General features: G+C 37.8%; 1 pseudogene; it reads right to left on the reverse strand.

Annotated features, from left to right (window-relative positions):
- Nucleotides 1-11,483: 11,483 nt before the first annotated feature.
- Nucleotides 11,484-11,602, reverse strand: LOC118600783 (annotated as a pseudogene).
- Nucleotides 11,603-22,549: the final 10,947 nt, after the last annotated feature.

A 22,549-nucleotide genomic window follows, 5' to 3' on the forward strand; every position in this document is an offset into this window, starting at 1 on the left:
TGATTGGACAAAATTTAATTGAAGAGAAATCAAGTTTAATGTATTGTTTATATGATGACAGGGGTTCTTGGATTGTGTCTATTAACTCTGGATTTCAGTGTCCTTCCCTGATGGGGATGTGTATATGAGGCCTCAAGCTTCCTTTTTCAATCAAACCTTCATTCTATGATTTTTGGGTTGCTAGGGGCCACAGAACAGGTTCCCTTGTAAGGTATAGTCAATTTAAATCGTGGTGGTGCATGGCTGAACCCTCTCTAGGATCTTGTGTTACTTCTCTGTTTCCTAAGGACCAGTGACAGCAGGCATTTAGAGGCAGGTCCAGGACTTTCAGCTGGTCCCTGAGTATCAGCTTTATGTGTCTCATATTTTCACTGGTGTCAAAGGTTTTCAGTGTAGGTTTTTTTCTGAGATAAAAGCATTTACCATTCAAATTGCTTCAGCTGCCAGCTGAAGCCAGCAGATGTTTATCATACCATGAGGGCAGCTTCTTGATTCTTAAACTTTTCCCATCTGTGTTTTAGGTTCATTATTACCCTCTTGTTTTGCCCAACAAATGTTAACTCTTTTTCTATATATGATTGATAAAGTAAGAGTAGGACATTTATGAGAGTATTAAATTTATCTCTGAAGACCTCATCTGTGGATCCCAAGTCAAGTTCTAAGATGTTATAGTCATTTCAACCAGAAAATCCAAGAGCCAAATATTTCACCTTTCATTTTGCCGTACAGCAAGTTTACTTTCAACTCTGCTCGTGTTTGGGTAACAAGAACATTAGGTGGGTGTGTGGAATGTGCCAAGAAATGTGGCAGTTTAAAGAGTTTCTTTCTTGCTCTGGAAAACATTTAAAATTATTTTAAAATGATTTTGCTACTGATGAGCTCATGTAAACCTCCAGGGGTTCTCTGAATTGTTGCTTAAAATTAGTATCAGTTTCAAAAACAACAAGCCAAACCTTAGACTGATTTTCAGTTTGTACTTATAAAATAATACTTGGTTTTGCTGAGTTAAATTTACTTATTTTTATTATTGCAAAAGCCAGAGCAAATGGAAGTTTGCCAGAGGAAAACAAAATGAAAGCAGGCAGAGATCCCAAAAACTGTTGAAGATTATCATTAAGTGGAAAATGTTTTCCAGCCATGAATGCCCTGGTGTCAGAGACAGAATCTCACAGCAATTGCCCCTTGCTCTCCAGTCATCTTTGCTTTATCTGTACCGTTATTAATTTTTATCTTTCTATTAGGAATTTCTTTTTTGTGTCAAGTGTTTATGGTAAATTTAGCATTGAAATCTAACTGGTGAGAGGTAATGGGGGAAAACAATAAATCCACATTAAAAAATTTCAAGGAGAAAGCCTTCTAAATCCACACGTGGATTTTCTTTGTTACTCTATTTTAGTATTTAGAATATGTATATTTATCAATTTTGTCTTTTTTGTATTTAGTGAATGTTTTGAGACGTCTTTTCTGCTGTATCATTTTAATCTCATTAAGTTGACTGTGGGTAGTAGTGGTTTTCCTCACATTGCAGTGCCCAGAATTTTATTGTTCTTCAACATTTGTGGTGAATTTATTATTATACACACATTAATTCTGCTGTACGGGTGAGTTCTTTTTGGAACTTCAAACCTACCAGATCTACCATCATTCTCTCTATGACAGCTTTGTACTTGGCTCTTTGCTTCTTTTAATCATTTCATGTCCATAAAAGCTACTATTTGACTATATATAGTCTTCAAAGAGCATTGTCATTAACATATTAAATCAAACTTATAGTTCAATTTAAGCATTTTCTGTGTTTAAGGCAATAAATGGATGTGGCTTTAATCATTTTTAAGAATAGAAAGAATGCTGTAAAACATAGACCTTTTCCTCAATTTAACTCATAATACAATAATGCAGCCTTAATGACGTATTTTCCTTCTATCTCAACTGATTAAGCACTTATTTTTTGTTCGTGCAGTTTTGAATACTTAATAGTAATTAATAGTTAAGAATAGTCAATTTAAAAAGTTCCCTTCTTTTCCCACTCCCCTCTCTCTCTCTCTTTGAAACTAGAAGTTCTTTTAATTTGGTTAAAACATTTTTAATTGTGGTAAAATATAAATAACAAAATTGATCATCTTAACCATTTTTAAATGTGCAATTCAGAAGCATTAACTGAATTCACACTCCTGCGCTTCCATCACCACCATTCACCTAAAGAACGCTTTTCATCTTGCAAAACTGAAACTCTGTGCTCCTTAAACAATAACTCCCTCTTCCCCCCAGCCCCTGGCAAACATCATTCTGCTTCTGTGGATCCCAAGTCAAGTTCTAAATTTGACCACTCCAGATACCTTATATAAGGGGAATCATACTATATTTGTCCTTTTGAGAGTCTTATTTCACTTAGAAGAAACAATTCAAGGTTCATTCATATTGTAGCATATGTCAGAATTTCCTTCCTTTTGAAGACTGAATAATTTTCCATTACATGCATATACCACATTTTATTTATTCATTTATTGGATAATGGACACATGAGTTGCCTCCACCATTTGGCTTTTGTGAATAATGCTGCTGCGAACATGGGTGTGCCAATATTTCTTCACCTAGTCCTCACTTCCTGATTTCACTTTCTTCCCATCTTTAAACTCAGTTTTCTCAAGTATACATCCCTCCTACAATATCCCCACTCCCTCCGCATATGGATCCTCTGCACACCTCACCAATCCAACAACCACTTTGCCCAGAGAAGTTCCAATATTAGTTATGCACCTTTTAATGTGAATTTTGTGAGCGTCTTATCACATCATCTGCTTTTAAATATGTAATATATATGTATATTTTATTTGTTAAAATTATTTTGTATTTTTAAAATTATAGCCATTTATATAACTTACGAAGTGATCCTCTTGATAAGTCTAGTACCCACCTGACACCATACATAGTTATTACAACATTGTAAAGACTCAGTAATAATGAAGTTAGAGAGTCTTCACATAGGATTTCTATAGATGTTCATTTATCCCAGAAGTGGCAGCATGTGCAGTTCCAGGAGGGCCCAGCCCTCGCATGTCTCGTAGGCTGGACTGAAAGGTGAGGGAGCAGGGAATCCAGCTCCTCTCTCCAGGTCCCTCTCTTAAAAGGGGCCAGTCCATGACTCAGGACCTGTTCAGTGAGGGAACAAGTGCTTTTTGCATGTAAACCAACACCAAATTATGAAGTGCAATTTGGAGTCCCTCTTGTAAACTACAAAGCAGTTCTATTTTTAATTTTTTGAGGAAACTCCATACTGTTTTCCATAGTGGCTGCACCAATTTGCAATCCCACCAACAGTGCACGAAGGTTTCCTTTTCTCTACATTTTCCAACACTTGTTTGTTGATTTTTTTTGATGATGGTCATTCTGATAGGAATGAGGTGATATCTCATCGTAATTTTAATTTGCATTTCTTTGATAGTTAGTGACATTGAGCATCTTTTCATATGTCTGTTGCCCATATGTATCACATTATCTGCTTTTGAGAGCTTAATTCTAATTGTGGAATGAAAGACTTATGCTAACTTGTATTAAGAAACTTTCTGGAATTCCTTCTGCAAAGTCTCAGTAGTGCAAAAGAGCGAAGAAATGGCTGAAGGTCAGGATGAAGACAGGATGAGAATCCACAATTCACTGTAGAACAAAAAAGACATCACTGAGTATTCAGTTTGAGTTTTTAATTGAGACTGGAATTCTTACTGATCTGCTTGATTTTATTTAGTTTTTGGATTCAATAATTTTATTCAATTATTCGATTTTTAAAATTCAATTATTATTTTTTCAATTATAGTTGGCACACCATAATATACCAGTTTCAGTTGTACAGTATAGTGATCAGAGATCTACATAACTCTCAAAGCGATCACCCACTAAATCTAGTACACCTCTTCCTCCTTACATATTTATTACATTATTAATCATCTTCCCCATGCTACACTCTACATTTCCATGTGTATTCTGCACCTATCCATTTGTACCTCTTAATCCCTTTGCCTTTTTTTTCACCATCCCAACCCACCTCCCATCTAGTAGCCCTCAAAATAGTCTCCATATCTATAAGTTTACTTCTGCTTTTGTTGTGGTTGTTAATCTTATTTTGTTCTTTAGATTCCACATGTACATGAAATTGTGCGATATTTATCTTTCTCTATTTGACCCATTTCATTCAATGCAATACCCTCTAGATCCATCAAAGCAATATCTTTTATCCATCCCCTTCCTTTTAGTCTGTGTATGTCTTTTAATCTGAAGTGAGTCTCTTGTAGGCAGCATATGTAGGAATCGTGTTTTCTTACCCATTTGGTCACTCTATCTTTTGGTTGGAACACTTAATTCTTTTCCATTTGAGGTACTTCTTGATAGGAATGTAGTAATTACCATTCTTTATTCCTCCAACATTTCCTGTTATATTGTCTTGGTGCTGATAAATTCCTTTAGCTTATTTTGTCTGTGAAGCTCTTTATCTGTCCTTTGACTCTAAATGATAACTTTACTGGATAAAATATTCTTGGTTGTAGATCCTGGGTTTTCATCATGTTGAATATTTTATGCCAAGCCCTTTTGTTCTGAGTAATTTCTTTTGAGAAATCAGCTGCCAGTGTTATGGGCACTCCCTTGAAGGTAACTAACCGCTTTTCTCTTGCTGCTTTTAAGATTCTCTCTTTATATTTAATCTTTGGCATTTTAATTATGGTGTGTCTTGGTGTGGGCCTCTTTGAGTTCCTCCTTCTTAGGACTCTCTGATCATCCTGGAGTTGTGTATCTGTTTCCTTCACCAGGTGAGGGAAGTTTTCCATCATTATTTCTTCAAATAGCTCTTCGACATCTTGTTTTCTTTCTGGTACCCCTATGACATGGATATTTATACATTTAATAGTGTCCCATAGGCTCCTTGAATTATTATTTTAGTTTTGGCTTCTTTTTTCTTGCCATTTTGATTTAGTGTCCCTGGCTTCCGAATCCTCTATATTGGTGGTTCGATCATCTTCTTTATTCACTTTGTTTATTCCATCTAATATACTCTTCATCTCAGATAATGTGTTCTTCATTTCTGACTGGTTCCCTTTTATAATTTCCATTTCCATTTTTATGTTTTTTTTTTATCTCTTTGTTAAAGTTCTCACTGAGTTCATCTACTTTTCCCCTAGTTCACTGAGCATCTTTATAACCAGTGTTTTGAACTTTGTATCTGTTAGATTGCTTGACTCCATTATTTCTGGATCTCTGTTCTGTTCTCTTATATGGTTTCTTCTTCTTTGTTTTACTATTTTGGCTGCCTTTCTGTGTCTGTTCCTATGTACTAAGCAAAGCTCCTAAGTCTCCTGGTATTATTAGTGTGGCTTTGTATATTAGGTGTCCAGTGGCACAGTCCTGATAGGAGTTCAGCTGCAGGCCAGATTTAGCCCAGCCTGTGCCCCTTCAGGGCCACCTGTTAAGATTCAACAAACAATCCACAGATGCTATACTTATAGTCGCCTCAAGAAACCATACCAGAAACTGAGGCCAGCTGCCTCCAGTGTGAGTCTTGGCACTGCTCAGCAAGGAGCATCTGACTCCCTGAGGACACACCTGGAAGTGGCTTGGGTGGGGCTGCCAGTTGGGGAAGGCGGAGTTTCAGGGAGTCCTCTGGGTGGAGTGACCTCTGTTATCCAGTTTGATGACGTCTCAACTATGGTGGTGCTGCATCTGCACACTAGGGGTGGGGTTGAGGAGGGCTCAACAGAGGAACAGTGGATACCACCAGCACTTCTGTCTTGGAGAAAGCCTTACTTCTGGCCCTCACTGCGACAACTCAGTGTCCCCCTGTAAGTCCCTGGTGGTCCCCGAGCAGCGGACCTGGCGCTGGTGCTCAGAGCAAGCAGGTTCATCACCAGAAAGACCACTTGCAGACTCGGCTCCTTTAAGAGGTATCTGCAGCTACTGCTGCTGTGGCCACTGTCCCACTCAGCCACTGGGGACTGGGCAGCCTCATGTCTTCGCCCCCTCCTACCTTCTACCATTGCAGGTTGATGAATTATTTCTCTCTCTAGTTGTAGTGCTTCTGTTTGTCTAGATCTCAGGCGACATTCCTTGCTGTTTGCTCCATGTTTCTGTTGCAACATTGATGCAGTAGCAAGAGGGATGAACAAAGTCTCTATCATCCACACCATCCCCCCACCCCCGGCCCCCTTTTTGGATTAACTTTCTTTGTTACTCTTTTTGGTCTGTAAACTCAGGTATATTTCCTTTTAGTATCCAGTTTGTAGGGCTGATAGTTCTGGAGATGGCTGGATGCTTCAATATATAGACTTGAGTTTGTGTCATCCACTTATATTTATTTTAATGATTCTACCAAGCTTTTATTATATCCTTAGTTATTTTGATTTTTAACTTGTTATATGTAAACACATTTAGGGCATGCTGGACAGAGGCACCTTGAAATAGGTTGGCATCTGGTGTAATGGTAAATGTTTCATAATAGCTAACATGTGTTTAGTACCTGCTAATCTACAAAGCACATACGCATTTATCTTTTTTGTTTCTTATATAAGTTCTATATAAAATTGGGAAGTGGCCATATCAAGAATTGAATCTACATCTCTCCATGAGTATACATGAATTTGGGGATTTTTTTCAATATATATGACTTGATATGGCCAATCTAACTCTAAGATTTTGTGTGTAAATGTTAAGTGCATCAGTGCACCAAATGCTTATACATAATATATAGGACATGTTATGTATATAGTGTTACCTGTATGACCTATATATATCTTTATATAGAAACATTTGTATACCCATTCTAATTTCATAAAATAGCACACACACAATCTCATGGAGTTATGAGGACAATTGAGATAAAAATGAGAAGAGAACTTAATGGGGAAAGACAACCGACTGATAGTCCCAGCTATCACACCTTTAGATTCACTGTGGTATTTATACCAATGCCACATTTACCCCAGGATATTAGAATGGAACCCTGACATGGGACTCCCCATCTAAATATTTTGTTATGGATGTTTAAGGAGCCTAAGAACTAGCACCTCCATTATATGCCTTGGGGTCAATCCAGAAATAAGACAAAAGAGTTGGCATTTGGGGACTAGAATATACCTTACCTACCTTTATTACTGATTATGATTATATTGGAGAAGGACGTATTCAGGAACAAAGGGACTTCTTGGATTAAGCTCTAAAATTAATCCCTAGAATTGATCTCTAATACTGAATCCCAGAATTGAACAGATATAGCCACCTAGAAACAGCACTGGCCTACCACACCCATTCTATAAGCAGAGAGTGATTTAGTGTCTTTATTCTCTGCATGAGGGTTGGTTCTTGAAAGAAAGGGGAGAGACACAGGCAGAGCTATTCATGCTTCTTTCCCTATTCCAAACTCACCAATTAGGTAAATTTCTCCCTCTGCCTTTTTATTCAACATATATTATTTCTTTGTTTTAAATTGAGATCAATCTAAAGACCACATACCCATGGATTTAATGACTGCAAAAGAGTTTATTTAGGTCATTGCTGATGATACAAGCTAGGGTACAAAGAATGGTATAATTACTTCATATGTGCTAAGTAGACTGAAGACTATGTGCACCTTTTTTTTATTTTTTTTAAAACAAAAAAGAAAACTGGAGAAATGATTTCATTTACCCCAGATGGAATTAGGACATTAACTAACATTTACTGAGAACTTTCTTTGTGCCAGACACATGCCAGTAACTGGGCCCATGTATTATTTAGGTTATTCTAAGTGGAAAAAACCCCCGAGGCCTATTTACTTTTAAAAATAAATATTTTAAGGAGAGATAAAGAAATAAGGACGGTGGAACTATTGACCGTTAGTAGGTTTCACAAAGACTGGAACATGGTCTGGGTCCTAGAAGGTGGTTCGGCTCAGGTCTAGCAAACTTAGCTCCTTGTTGTTCCCTTGGGAGCTAAATGCATGACCTAGGGAAAGTACCAGGACTTGCTAGTTGCCTCTTCAATATTCACTCTCCTCTTCTTTAGTAACAGAGCCCTCGTTTTATTTGGACTGGCGACATGCCCAACTAAGACTGCTTTTACCCAGCCTAGTTTGCATCTAGGTGTGGTCATCAAGATGCAGGTGGACGGCCATGGGTGGGACTTTAGGAAATCTCTCTAAAGGGGACTGAAACAACAGAGTACCTTTTCCACCTTCTTTATTCCTGAAATTTGGAATTCTAGTGGCCTCTTATGACCTTGAGCTTGGCAGCCATGTTCAAAGGAGGTTGGAACAAAGAAATCAAAGGAGCCCAGATGCCTGCTCATTTTGAGAGTCTTCTATACCAGATCTGGATTGCTTTCCTCTGTTCATTGATCTTTTATGAGAGATAACTCTTTAAGTCTTAGTTACAAACAGCTGAATGCAATTCCTCCTGATAAAGAAGGACTCTTCCATTTGGATGAAGTGTCTATCAGCTTTGTCTGCTTTCCCTGTGGTTCCCACTCTATTTTCTCTATTTTCCTCCCAGTATGGCTTCTCTTTACTGTTACTATGTGTGCACTTTTGGCTTCTTTCTCTACCACCTATTGTTGCCTCTACTGTAAGGACTTCATTCAAACCTAAGAGTGGGATCTGATGAGTTCAGTTAATTCCTATTGTCTTCTTTAAGCCAAACCTTACAGGTAAGTTACCTGTGCTTGGTCTCTGGAGTTATTTTGTATAAGTCATAACAATCTCCCATATGGAACTTCTCATTAGAAGCCTGGATGTAGTGGATCTTAGAATATAATAAATCCCTCTTCCAAATTAGTTTCAAAGATGAATAAGACATGGTCCCTGCATTCTAAGAGCCCAGGGGCTAGTGAAGGAGAAGCATCCATATGCTTAATTTTTTTTTTGCAAAATCCATTTCCAACTGTAAGATGATAATAGCTAAAATTTATTGTGTTCTTTGTTTTTGTCTGATACTTTGCACGCCTTATTTAATTTAATCTACAAAAAGTTTAACTTGCGAATTAGGTATAATTATTATCCTCATTTTGCCTGTAAGGACACAGGCGTAGAGAAGTGAAACAACTTGCCCAGTGTCGTACATCTGAGATGTGAATGCGTAGAGAAGAATGCCGGGTCACTGGAATTTCAGAGTTTGTACTCCTAGCCATCATAACCAGAGCCTTACACCATCTCCCAGAAATGAAAAAGAGCTTATTTTCATGGCAGCATCTTGGTGTAGTTAAGCTCAAGTAGTTAAGTGTAGGAGGAAGGACACAGGATATAGAGGTGGGAGATCTGAGTTCTGACCCAAGTGCTTCCTCTCTGTCCTTTTGCTTCTTTGGATCTCAGATATTTTCCATCTGTAAAATGAGAGGAGTAGGAGAAATGGGCCTTAAAGACTTGACTGTTGAAAGTCCTGAGTTTAGATCCTGACTGGGTCACATGCTTGTCATGTGGCGAGAAGACCCACAGAACCAACGAGTTGTGGTGGCTCTGGCCAATCTATTCAGCCTGAGTTCCATCTTTAGCATTAATCTTCTGTAAAGAAACTCTTTAAAAAATCCACTTTAGGTAGAACAGAGCTAAATTGTCCAAGGGGATATCTGAAGCATGAATCAGAGGATATGCTTTAAGAAGCTTACCCTGATACTGAAAAGCCTCCAAGAGGAAACAGACATGGCTCATTGCAACTAAGTCAGCTTTAGTCTACTAGTTTTTATATGGCATTTTCCCTCCTTTCCCTATTCACATAAATGACTAATATTCTTAATGTGACCCTGTTTTCTTAGATTACTTCCAGAAGGTTGCATGGCAACCTTACCTCTTCCTTGTCAAGTCATCTCACCTGTTTGAACTTCCTTTTCTTTTTCTCTGTGTTGGAGAAATTAGCAATACAGAGAAGTGTTATAAGGATTAAATGAGATAATGTATATAAAGTACCAGATCCATAATTATGTCACTTTCTCCACCTTTGATCCACACTTTTCCCTAGAAGGTACTTCCTTCTCACCAAGACCTTGTAACTTCTAACAGTTTACAAGGAGAATTGAGTGGTTTTGAGAACTAATTATTAAGGTAGAAAAATTTAGCCTTAAGTTTCCATAGACCTGAAGCTTGTATCATTAAATTTTTTAGTATTATAACAAGTATACAATTATTATAAAAGCAAACTAAATGCAGATGGAGATGTAACGAAAAGTAGCCATTTTGTTCCCACTTGAAATGTGGGCCTCTTTTTTAGGTTTTAAATTACTAAAAACTAGGTGAAGAATGCTCATGGTATAAGACTACAAAGGGTGTACAGTAGTCTCCTCTTATCCATGGGGGATATGTTCCAAGACTCCTTGTGGGTGCCTGAAACCACGAATAATACTGAACTCTCTCTCTCTATATATACTATATTTTTTCTATACATACATACCCATGATAAAGTTTAATTTATAAATTAGGCACAATAAGAGATTAATAATAATAACTAATAAAATAGAACTATTATAATAATACACAGTAATAAAAGTTATGGTTTCTCTCTCTCAAAATATCTTATTGTGATGATGTGAGATGATACGACGCCTATGTGATGCAATGAAGTCAGGCAAATGGATATGAGGTGGCATTAGGCTTCTATTGATCTGAATATGTCAGAAAGAGGATCACTTGCTTCAGGTGATCCTGAGTCATTGAGCCATAATGATGTTGGTGCAGGGTTTTTTTGTTTTGTTTTGTTTTTGTTTTTGTTTTTTGCTAAATCTTTTGGAAGAACATTATAATCTCTTTCTTAAAGGAAGCACTTTTTGGTTTCTTTTTTTGGCATGTACAAATTGCAAGCATCACTACTCTTGCTTTTTGGGGCTATTAAGTAAAATAAGGGTTACTTGAACACAAGCACTGCAATACCTCAACGGTTGATCTGATAGCCTACATGGCTACTAAGTGACTAATGGGCGGGATGTGTATACAAAATGGATTAGCTGGACAAAGGGACGATTCATGTCCTGGGTAGGACTGAGTGGGAGGGTATGAGATTCATCATGCAATTCAGAATGACACTCAATTTAGAACTTATGAATTGTTCATTTCTGTAATTTTCCATGTAATATTTTCAGACTGCAGTTGATGGCAGGGTGACTGAAAACTGGAAAGCAAAACCACGGATAAAGGGGGGACTACTGTGCAGTACAAAGTAAGTTTCCCTCTTCCTGTCTTCTAAACCCTCTCTTCAGAAGCAACTATTGTTGCCAATTCCTTATATATCTTTCCAGAGGTAATCTATGAACACACACGCATGAGTGGAAACATATATGTGTATAGTTCTTCCCTTTTCCCTTTCACTTGGTGCCATATCTTGGAGATCATTCCTCTATGCTAGTTCATATAGAGCTGTATAGGTTTTTATTTTTTCATTTTTATTTTATTTTTTTATTTTTTAGGTGAGGCAACCCTTGGTTGACCTCACAGATTGCAAGGACCTTGTCAACTTTCAATCCCTTATTTTTTATTTTATTTTTTATACCTACAGCACCTGGTCTTCCTAAGTGGTCTCCCATCCAAGTACTAACCAGGCCCAACCCTGCATAGCTTTCAAGATCAAATGGGAGTGGTCTTGTTCAGGGCAGCACAGCCATAGACCATATAGGGCTGTTTTAATGTTGATTCCGTCTTTTGGACTCTGTCTTGGCTGTATTTCTAGAGATGACCTAGTGTACATTTCATTGCACAGATGTAGACACTGTGGCCCACAGAGGGGAGTGTGAATCGTTCATGGTTGCAGATCCCTTGATGTTCATTCCATTGAGCTTTCCATGCCATCCTGCTGTGTATGAGTGTAGGTGTGTGCACATGCACACGTGTGTGAGCATATTGGCTAGTGAATTAGCTAACATTTATTTACTGGTTATTTTGTGCTAAGTTTCATTTAAAAGCCATAACAAGAGCTATTGACACAAATGAGAGTGAAGCTTAAGTAGTTAAATAATTCACCTAAGGTTTCTGGTTCTGTCCAACTCCAAAACCTATCTCCTTATGCACTGTACTCTACTTTATCTTTCCCTCTTGAGGTGGGGACAGGATTGGGAAAGTGGGCATAAAGGATGAGAATGGTGTGAGGTGAGCAGGTTTTAATGAAATATAAAGTACTTCTGATAAAACAAATGACTGCTGAATTTTGATAGAAAGGTACATTGTGTTGTGTTGGGAGAGGCAAGCATAGCTGGGAAGACTGGTCCTTAGGAGAAATGGTTCAAAGCTGCCTGCAGATGTGGTGAGAACATTACAGTTTCATGGTGGAGGCCCAGTTATACAGGTGTGTTCTCAATGTGCCACTGCCAGCTGACTTCTCAACCATAAGGACCAAACTTGCCAGCCAACCTGGCCAGCATCCCACTTCCTCATTATAAACCCTGGAAGATGCCACCCAGTTTCATTGTGGTTTCTTAGCTTGTTGCAAAACCTTCCCACTTTCCCCAGGAAGGTGCTCCACTCTTCAGACCTTGGGGGACAGTCATCTGAGCGATCCTCACTTTGTGGCAGCACTGATCAGAGGAAAACATCATTACATTTCTTATCTGTGTTAAAGGGTCAGGTTGGTTATTTTTAACTTACTGCCTCTTGAATGGAAGACATTGTCAAACAATAGTGATTAGTGGACTTTCTCTAGGAAGGTGTTTGGAAATTAGAACAAACATGAAGCTGCCTTAGGCCATCAGGTGTTGCCATGGCTGGGGACAGAGATATCTGTGTTGGAGGGGCAGAAGATAAGCTTTTTAGTGGTTGAGGTCAGTCTTTTCTCCTTGTCTTTCATGAACGACCCTAAGATCTTGCTGTTTTCCTCTTACATCTCTGTTTAGGAAAGAGTATATCTTGGCAGAGTCCTCCACTTCTTATGATGTGTGAATTACAGAGATGTGCATCACTCTAGATGTTCTGCAGGAGGGGCAAAGCACTTCTACTGAGTTGCCTCAAAGCTTCTTTTCTTGTCATGAACACAGAGAAGAGCTGAGGCAGATCTCCAAGAAGGGGAATAATTACCTTAGGCTTGTCTTAGCTCAGGCAGATTGCTACCCTGCCAAGACCGCATGATTTGGGGGAACATTGAGAAACATCCTCGAGTTCTCCTTTTTTCCTGGCTAATTCCTGAATGTCTACTTCCAGTTTTCATACAAAGTAAATATCCCTAGGAAAGACAATACTTGAAAGTCTATCACCACATTCAGTATTTTTTCAAGATATTTGTGCTGGGTACAACACTTTTAAGGGACATGGATCAACTGGCATATCCAGAGGAGAAGTATAGCTATGGCCAAGACCTGGAAATCTTGTGGCCAACAAAGCAATAATATACCAATTTTCTCATATATGAAGATTTTCTCTGGAAGCAGAATTAACCTTCCTCTCTATACTTTCACAGAATAGAATCCATAGGGGCAGATAGAAGTTCCAGGTAATTACAGTTTTAGAAAGACCTTTTTGACATTGACAATGTCCAAAAGTGGAGCGGACTGGCCAAATGAATTGTCACGGTTGCATGCTAGGCTGAGATTTCTACTATGGGAGGGATGTTAGTCCTTAAATCTTTCCAAAGAGCAAAACAGCTTAAGAAGCTTTTCAAAAGTCATATTCCTGGCACTCATTCCTGGATATTCTGACACAGTAGATCAGGGACCCGGGACACAGTGCTTCTGAAAAGACTCCTAGATTATTCTGTTGAATCTCTGATTCACTTATCCCTTAGACTACAGTGAATGAAGGTGCTGGAGCAGAGTACTGACAGAAAGTGAGGGAAGGAGTCTGGGAGCCAGGACACCTGGGGTGTGGACATATGCCACCAAGATGAGGAAAGAGGTGCTGTCCCAAATATTGGTCCTGATTCTTCCTCTGAGCTAAGAGAAGAGTTACATCAGCACTGCAGCTCAAGAAGCACACTCTCATCAAGTTGGGAGGGAGTGGGCAAGAATTGCGCTCCTTATGAAATAATTAAAGAGCTAAGATAAATTGGCAGCAGATCACACTGTCCTTGTTTTATACTACATGCTGTAACCAGGTTAGTTCTCATGTTACAATGATGATGCCATTTCCTATTCCAATGGGAAATTCTCTGTGATGGCATATGCCTTATGTAATGCACATGACAGGCTCATACAATGTTATAACTGGAAGGGACCTTCAGTATGTCAGTGATTCGACCTATACCCTCAAGGTCACAAAGTTGGTTAGTAGCAGAGTTAGAATTAAAGCCCGAGTTCCTGTTTTCCAGGTTTCTTTTCTATTTGATGATTTTAGGAGATTTTCGAATATGTATAATAACATCTTATTGTCTAAGGCAAGTCATATGGCCAAGTCTAAAGTCACAGGTAGGGATAATCCTCTAATGGAGGTAGGCAAGAGGAGTGGAGAGGAAGTAAGTATTTGGTAAACGATGATCTATTCTACCACTGGTAGATATAGCCAATCCATGTAAGATGTCTAATGTTTAAAGTTAAGCTGCTTCTTTTTCTACTGTGCTTAATTGCCCTGCTCCATCTTCATTATTCCAAGTTCTTTAAAAGAAGGAGAGACACAGCAATCTTTGTAAATAGTGCTTGGGATGGAATGAAAGAGTGTGATTTTTGTCCCTACGGTTTTGTGAACTTAAAGAAATGAGTAAAGAATGATGATTAACAGCCAAAAATCAGTGGAAAGGCAGGCAGAGTTGGAAAATATAACTCTCTACCCCACTCTTAAGCCCTCCTGGAATACTTAGAGTAGAAATGTTTGGGTTTTTAGGTACATAAAAATCATCTGGTGTTTGTGTTCATAACACAATTTATACAATGCTGCTCCCGAGATTCTGATTCAGCAGGTCTGGGACAAAGTCCAGGAACCTGCATTTTGGACAAGTAATTCTCTCTCATTGCAGACCAGGTCCCTCCCAAGCATCATATTTTCATAGCTTTCACCCCTTAAAATACTGAATTCCTGCTCTTGTCTCCGTTAAGTGTCCTGAGAAAGAACTCTGATTAGTCAGGCCTGGGTAAAGCACTAGCCCTGAACAAATCGCCCTTAGAGAGGAAATGAAGACACAGAAATAGGCAAGGCTACTGGAGACTAGAGAAGAGACTCCTGAGTCAGGTAGATTCGGTACTTACCACAGTGCACTGATCCTAGGTCTCTCCAGGTGCCCAGGCATCTCTGCATTTCCTGCCCCAGCATCTGATGTGCTTCTGTGCTGATCTCCAGGTGCAAAAACCTGGAGGAACTCTGGGTGATACACCTGGAGACCACATATAAATCTCTGAGCCAAGGGAACAGATTCTCCTGGACAAAAGAGAAAGTGTGGGAAAGGTGTAGAGAAATTTCTTGTGCCTGGATCCTAAATGAATACACATTTCTTAGAGCCAGAGGTGAACATGAGCCCTTTGACATTTTCTTTTCCCCATGAAAAGACATGTCAAACAGTAACTCATTCATTTACCATCCCACCTTTGAATAGGCACAGCCTACCTCTCCATGTTTGAGATACTCAATAGAGATACTCAGTGGGTTTTATATCACAAATAATTGTTTTTTTTGGATGAAAGTGTTTGCTGAGGCAGCAGATTCCCTTGGTTGATTCTGTATTTGTGCATTAAATTATAATAGGTCTGCTGTTTTAATCCTGGAGCAGAAAGAACATAAAAGACGTTTGATCTCTGGTTCATGATGGAGCTCCTCAGGTCTTGGATAGATTATTTCTGAATAGGTGCCCTTTGCCCAGAATTCCAGCGAGTATTCCTGGGTCAAAGATAAACTGTGTATCCAGAGATGAAAGGACAGTTGTTTCCCTACAAAGCCTCATAAATCAGTTTCTATACTGTTCCTGTTTTATTTTATTTTTTTCTGGCACCACAACATTTGGGCTGTTTGATGCATTTAACTCAAAATATTTGTATAGGCCCCTTTGGTTTTCTTTTGTGATGAAAGTGTTACCTGGGGGAAAAAAACGAGCTGATAAACTGAGAGGCAAAGTGAAGTGAACATCCACCCAGCATCCGGCTCTCAAGAGTCCAACATCTGATTGTACTTAGTGGGGAGGAAACTTAAAAAAAAAAAACCCCAATCCAACTTTCATTTCTTGCTTCTTTTATCCTTAAGCTCAGCAATAAACTAGCACTCTTTGGTTAAAAAGTCAAGGGAACAGATGTATAATTCTGGTGCTTCAGCATCTATATTTCAAGTGGAGCATGTAAATTATGAGAACGCCTCTGAGCGCTCAGTGGTGAGAGGCTCGAGGAGCATGCGCCGCACTGTTGTCGGTCATCCCAGCCTTCTGCTCGTCTTGGAAAATAGCTGCTCCTCCCAGCTGGCGAGTCAGTGGCTGGCGCATGGTACTAATGGATCCTCTTATGGAGGCCGTTCCTTTCACAGAGAGGAAATAAGTAGTTGCACAGAATTGAAACACCAAGATTTGACAGCTGTTTGGTCATAGGCATGGAAAAGATACTGCTGATAGCTGGGGACAAACATCAGAGGCAGTTTAAAAAGGCAAAGATAGTGCTAGGTCTCCAGTTCTGTCCCAGAAGACCTGGGGATTATTCCAGCTGGCCCTGGCTAGTTAAGGGACCTTAGAAAAAGTACTGAGTTTCCTGCTTTGAAAACTGGGCATATATGTGCCTACCTCAGAGGACTGTTGGGAGGATGAATAAGAAAATATTGTGTGTAAAATGCTTAGCTCATGCTCTAATGTAGGCTTTTTTTTTTTTTTTAAGAACTCATTACATAAAAAAGTGGTAGCGTATTAGAGTTTTACTCAAATTTTCAAATTCAAAAGCTGGAAAGTAACTTTAAAGCTGTCTGGTTTGACTTCCTTATTTTGAGATGGACAGTGGCTTTCCCCACAGATGACCAGCAGAGTAGGCTAGAAAAGGTGCATGTCCCAGTCCTGTGAAATCACACTGCTGGACTCTAAATGCCACCAGGGCAGGGCCCCCAAAGGTGTATTCAGCACATATTGTGGTGCCTGGCACTCTGTGAAGATTTGTTCCATTAGCAAATGAAACTTAGGAACACTAGAAATAACACCAGAAGAGATCTTTGTGTTTCAGCTTCTAAATCTTCTTGAGGAGCCAATGAACATAATATTGTGAATTGCTTTATGTATGACACAAGTTATTAAACAGCTTAATATGTGAACTGAGCAAAAAAATTTGGGGATGGTTTAAGGAAAACTGCTAATTGGTGCATGAAAATACATTTCAAACCCTAACTCATTCTTTAGCAGTCAAAAAATGCTTTTTTAGATGCCTACTTTACACCTTGGCTTAAGTTGTGTTTAATGAATTGAGATGGAGGTTAATGAATTATGGTTGCAAAACATCCCACAGTGATGTGGTCAAACAAATGAACAAACAATTCTCTTGATATTCCCCTAATGCCTTTAGGAGGTAGCGGAGTTTGCCTTAAGAATTAGGGTTGAATAACACACTTGTCCCTCTTCTCAAAAATACCCTTTTGTAGTGTCAGGCCAAGATTCTTGGCCTAGTTTTGGACACAGACATGCTAGCTTTGCTTCATTAGCAAATGGAATCCACAGAGGGCCCCTTGACTGTTCTCTGCCATCTGCCTTCTACTGTTTCTTCCTCCTCTTGCCACTTAAGGAAGGATGGCCAGATGAAGGGGGGCACAGTTAGATTCTGAAGACCTGGCACATGATGGGAGCAATGGTTGGGCTTCAAAATTCTAAATGGAGGAACTTCTGTAATTCTGTCCTGGAAGTAGAGCCAACCAAGAGCAGGTGACTCCCCAGGCAGTCTATAACAACCTGGTGCTTTGTTAGTGCTCAGCTTGTCTCTTCTTTTCCTAAAAAGTTTAACTCCAGCCCCAGACATGCTTATCCAATATATGAAACAAAATCATTACATTTTGATTGAGTGGGGTATTTGTCCACCTAAATAGTTAATTAACTCTTTTAAGGAGGCAGTTTAAACAAGGTCACCATGGACAATCTTGTAGGTCATATGTAAATGACAAATGCTGGCATTGTGCACAACTCTACATTGTGGCTTTGTGGCCCTGAGTTTAAATGACTCCTATTATTCTTCATATATTTACCTGGGACAGGCACCACACACAGCCCCACCTCACACAATTTATAAGTGGGTTTTTTTCTAACCTTGCAAAGTAGTCTCTGTAGCAGGAGTGCTAGGAAAAATAATTTTTTCCATCTTGCTATAATTCTAGCAATATTTTTAGCACCTCTTAAATACTAGCACCCCAGGCAACTCCTGTCTGACCCACTCCTTAATCTGGCTCAGTGCGGAATACAATATAAAAAAGAGGAAAGAAGAAATTTGTGGTAATGAGAGATTACTAGAGACATTTAAATGCTCATAAAATACAGATGAACTTCAATGTGGGTTACTTAGGCACTGTGTAAATTACCTTTTTTTCGGAATTCACTGATGATCCAAAAAATTAGGAGTCAAATCCATTTTGATTCATTTCACTCCTCTTCAAATGAAGGAAATAATAAACTATAAACTGTAAAACTTTATATCCTTCCAAAGGATTTTCACGTGTGCGACGTAATTTCTTTTTAACTGAATGTGCAAACTTCTCAGTTCCTAATGTCTTTTTGTCATTCATCATTGGTCCATGTAACACTCCTCTTATTTTACCATTTTTTCCCCTTATACCCCAACCTCCATTCCTAGTCCCCTCTCCCAAAAAGTTTCCAAATAAATATGTTGACAATGAATATTTAAAGATATGTGTATCCTCGAAAAATAAGGAGTGTTGTTTAGAACATGTTTGCATTTTTAATTTGTCATTTAAACCTGTTTTTAAGATCACGTGGCTATAACTATAGTTAGCTCAATATTTTTTAAATCTTGCAATGTATTTCATTATGCGCATCCATTGTATTCTCTAAAATATTTTAAAAATTGTGGTGCTATATATACAACACAAAATTTATCATTTTAACCAATTATAAGTGTACAATTCTTTGGCATTAGGTACATTCACATTGTTCTACAACCATCGCCACCATCCTTTTTCCAGAACTTTTTCATTTTCTGAAACTGAACCTCTGTAACAATTAAACACTAATTCTCTATTCCTATTTCCCCTCAGCACTTGGCAACCACCACTGCATCCTCTGTACTTTATTGTGCCCCTACTGATGGACACTTAGGTTGTTTTCAGGTCCTAGTACTACAGACCACACCACACTACAGTGGATGATCTCATACAGGTCTCCTGTGAAGCTGTGCTAGCATTTCTCTGACATATAGAACCAGAAGGGGATTTTGGAGCCATAGAGGATAAATTGTTTTCTAGAATGACTGCCCAGTTTGTAATTTCCCCCAAAGAATACCAGAGTTTCCATTTTGTTATATCCTGCCATCTCTGAAATTATTTACTTTTAATCTTTTTCATTCTAATAATCTTGTTTTCATTTGAATTTCTTTGTTTTCTGAAGAATCTGAGCATTTCTTAATATTCTTATTAGTTATCTGGACTTCCCTTTTGAGAATTGTCTATTTAATACTTTGCTCATTTTAAAATTTGGTTTCCCCCTTTTTTCCTTTTGTTTTTTAGGAATAGTCTGCATATTCCAGGTATGAAGTTCTTACTGGCTTTGTATGTTACCAATATTTCCCCCCAAACTCTTACCTACTTGTTGCTTTGTCTGTGGTGTTCTTTGTTTAGACAGAATTAAAATCATCAAATTTTTTCTCAGCATATGTGTTTTTTAGGGTCTTGTTACAGAAGTCTTTTCCTCACCTCTAAATAAAAAACATACTGTTGTATATTTTCTTTAAAATTGTTATTGTTTCTTTTAGTTTATATTTCTTCCATATTTTATTTTTGATTGAATGTATTTGACATAACCATGTATAAATTTAAGGTGTCACTTTGATACATTTATATATTGTGACATGATTGACTTCGTAGCCATATTTATCACATTATATAATTATAATACAATATTGTTGTCTATATTCATTATACTATATGTTAGATCACTATATCTTATTAACTACTTATTGTTAGTTTGTGCTCTTAAATAACTGCAGTTTTATCTCCCCTGCTAACTCCCATTTTATGCTCTATTTTGTACTAGTTTGACTTTTTTACATGTTTTTACATGTTAGTGATTTCACCTATGAATATCATACAGTATTTGTCTATCTCTACCTGACTTAACTCTTAGCATAATGTGCTCAGGTTCATCCTTGTTGTCACAAATGGCAGGATATCCTCCTTTTTCATGGTTGAATAATATTCGATTTTGTGTATTTGCCACATCTTCTTTTATCCATTTATCTGTTGATGGGCATGTCTTAGTGATTGTGAATAATGCAGCAGTAAACATGGGAGTGAATGTATCGCTTCTAAATACTGTTTTCATTTCCTTTGGATATATACCCAGTAGTGGAATTGCTGGATCATTTAGTAGATCTATTTTTCATTTTTTGGGGAATCTCCATATTGTTTTCTATAGTAGTTGGACCAATTTACATTCCTACCATCAATGTATAAGGGTTCCCTTTTTGCCACATCCTCACCAGCACCTGTTGTCTCCTGTTTTCTTGATAATAGCTATATATGTCTTTCTCACACACCATTTTATATTCCTTAAAAGATGTCTAATGATAATATGAAAAAGATACAAAAGTGAAACCCAGCCATCAAAAACAATAAAATTTCATTTCAATATGTTACAAATTTGGGAAAAAAGAAAATAGAGCTTCTTTGAGAAATGAGTGACTCCAGGACTGGGACAGTGAAGGTACAAGATGAACTTAAATATGTTATTACTCCAGAAAGTAAAGAAATCTTCATAAAAAAAATGATGGGGACCTGTTAAAAGAAGGTAGGAACCAGCTTGAAGGGGTGCCTGCTGCCAAATCTGGAAAACTTTGAGCATGAAAAGAAATAAGAACAGTAATTAATTGTCACTCACAGAATAAAATAGGTACCCATGGGTCCATACTGATAATAAATAGATAAAATAGGAGAGAAAAGATGCTTCTTCCTTAAATGCCAATTGATAAAATGGAGGGAGTGGTGTAATTGGAAAAATTATTGTTTTGCAATCATCATAGCAAAAATTGGTTTATTGTTTTGCAATCATCGTAGCAAAAATTGGTTTAGGCTTGAATCATCAATGGATGCTAAATCTAGAGTATAAATTTTGATGTGTAGCAGGATGTCTCCCCATAGATCATTTATTAGGTGTATGGGAGGAAAACAATAAATATACAGTGAGAAACTAGAAAACACCTTGACCTAATAATAACAATTATCACCAGTGATGGACTCCTGTGCCTCTAAATGTGATATTTAGAGGATACAGCATCATTTTAATATTATGGCTGAGCATATATAACTGAATCTAATCACAAGGAAATATCAGCCAAACTGAAGCTGAGGAATATTCTATATAATAGTTGACCTCTACTGAAAAATTGAGGAACTGTTTCAGATTAAGGGTAAAAGGACACTACATATAAAATTCAATATGTGAGCCTTGGCTATATCCTGAACTGGAGAAGGAAATGTTATATAAGGCATTATTGGTACAATTGACAAAACTGAATTATGACAATAGATAAAACTTTTGTATCTGTGATAAATTTCTTAGACTGGGTAATTTGTAGCACTGTAAAAGAATATTCTTTTTCTTAAGAAATATACTGAAGTATTAAGGGAAAAAGGGTCCAGAGAGAAGTAATCAAATGTATGTAGGTAGAATGAGACAGTAAATGTGGACATATGGTAAAAATTAGTGAATCTGAGTAAAGAGAATATGAAATTTCACTGTACCATTTTTTATATCTTTTCAGTAAGTATGAAATTATTTTAGAATTGAAAAAATTACATAAAATGCATAAGTATAGCCCTTTGTTAAAAATGCTGAAATATGTGAGTGATACCTATAGCAATGGTTCTCATTTAGCACGCATCTGAATCACCTGGAGGGCTTGTTAAAGTGCAAATTGCTGTACCTAACATCAAAGTTTCTAATTCAGTGGGTCTTAGGTATGTTCCAAGAATTTGCATTTCTACAGGTGATGATGATGTTGCTAGACCAGGGACTAGTCTTTTCAAAGCCTTTTACACTTTGAAAATTACTGCTCTAAAGAATTGTTTTAGGAGTGAGATAATATAAGTCAACTAATTTCCTACAATTATTAAGCACTGTGAAATGCCAGATATTAATTTTCTCATGTGAAGATAGCAAGGACTCCTAAGACAGGCAGTGGAATCTAATAGAATGGCACTTTTTGGGACTGCACTAAAACCTCTGAGACTTGAGCATCCTGAGAAGTGGACCGGCAAGGAGAGGGTAGCATGAAGGAGGAGGACTTTGGGACTGAAGTTAGGAAAGTGTCAAAAATTCATTTTACCTAAGACACATGTTTGCATAGGACCAGTTCTATCTCCTCTTTGAGACTTCTGTATCAGTAAAGAATTCTATTTGGCAAGGAAGAGAAAACTCAAAAAATGGGCATAATACATACTTAAGCAATTAATGGCTTACTTTTTTCTCTTGTAACAAGAAACCTAGAAGTAGGAAGTGATTGTTATAAATTCAATGGCTCAAGGACTTCA

Source organism: Rousettus aegyptiacus, unplaced genomic scaffold (assembly GCF_014176215.1).
Source record: "Rousettus aegyptiacus isolate mRouAeg1 unplaced genomic scaffold, mRouAeg1.p scaffold_m13_p_3, whole genome shotgun sequence".
NCBI lineage: Eukaryota > Metazoa > Chordata > Mammalia > Chiroptera > Pteropodidae > Rousettus > Rousettus aegyptiacus.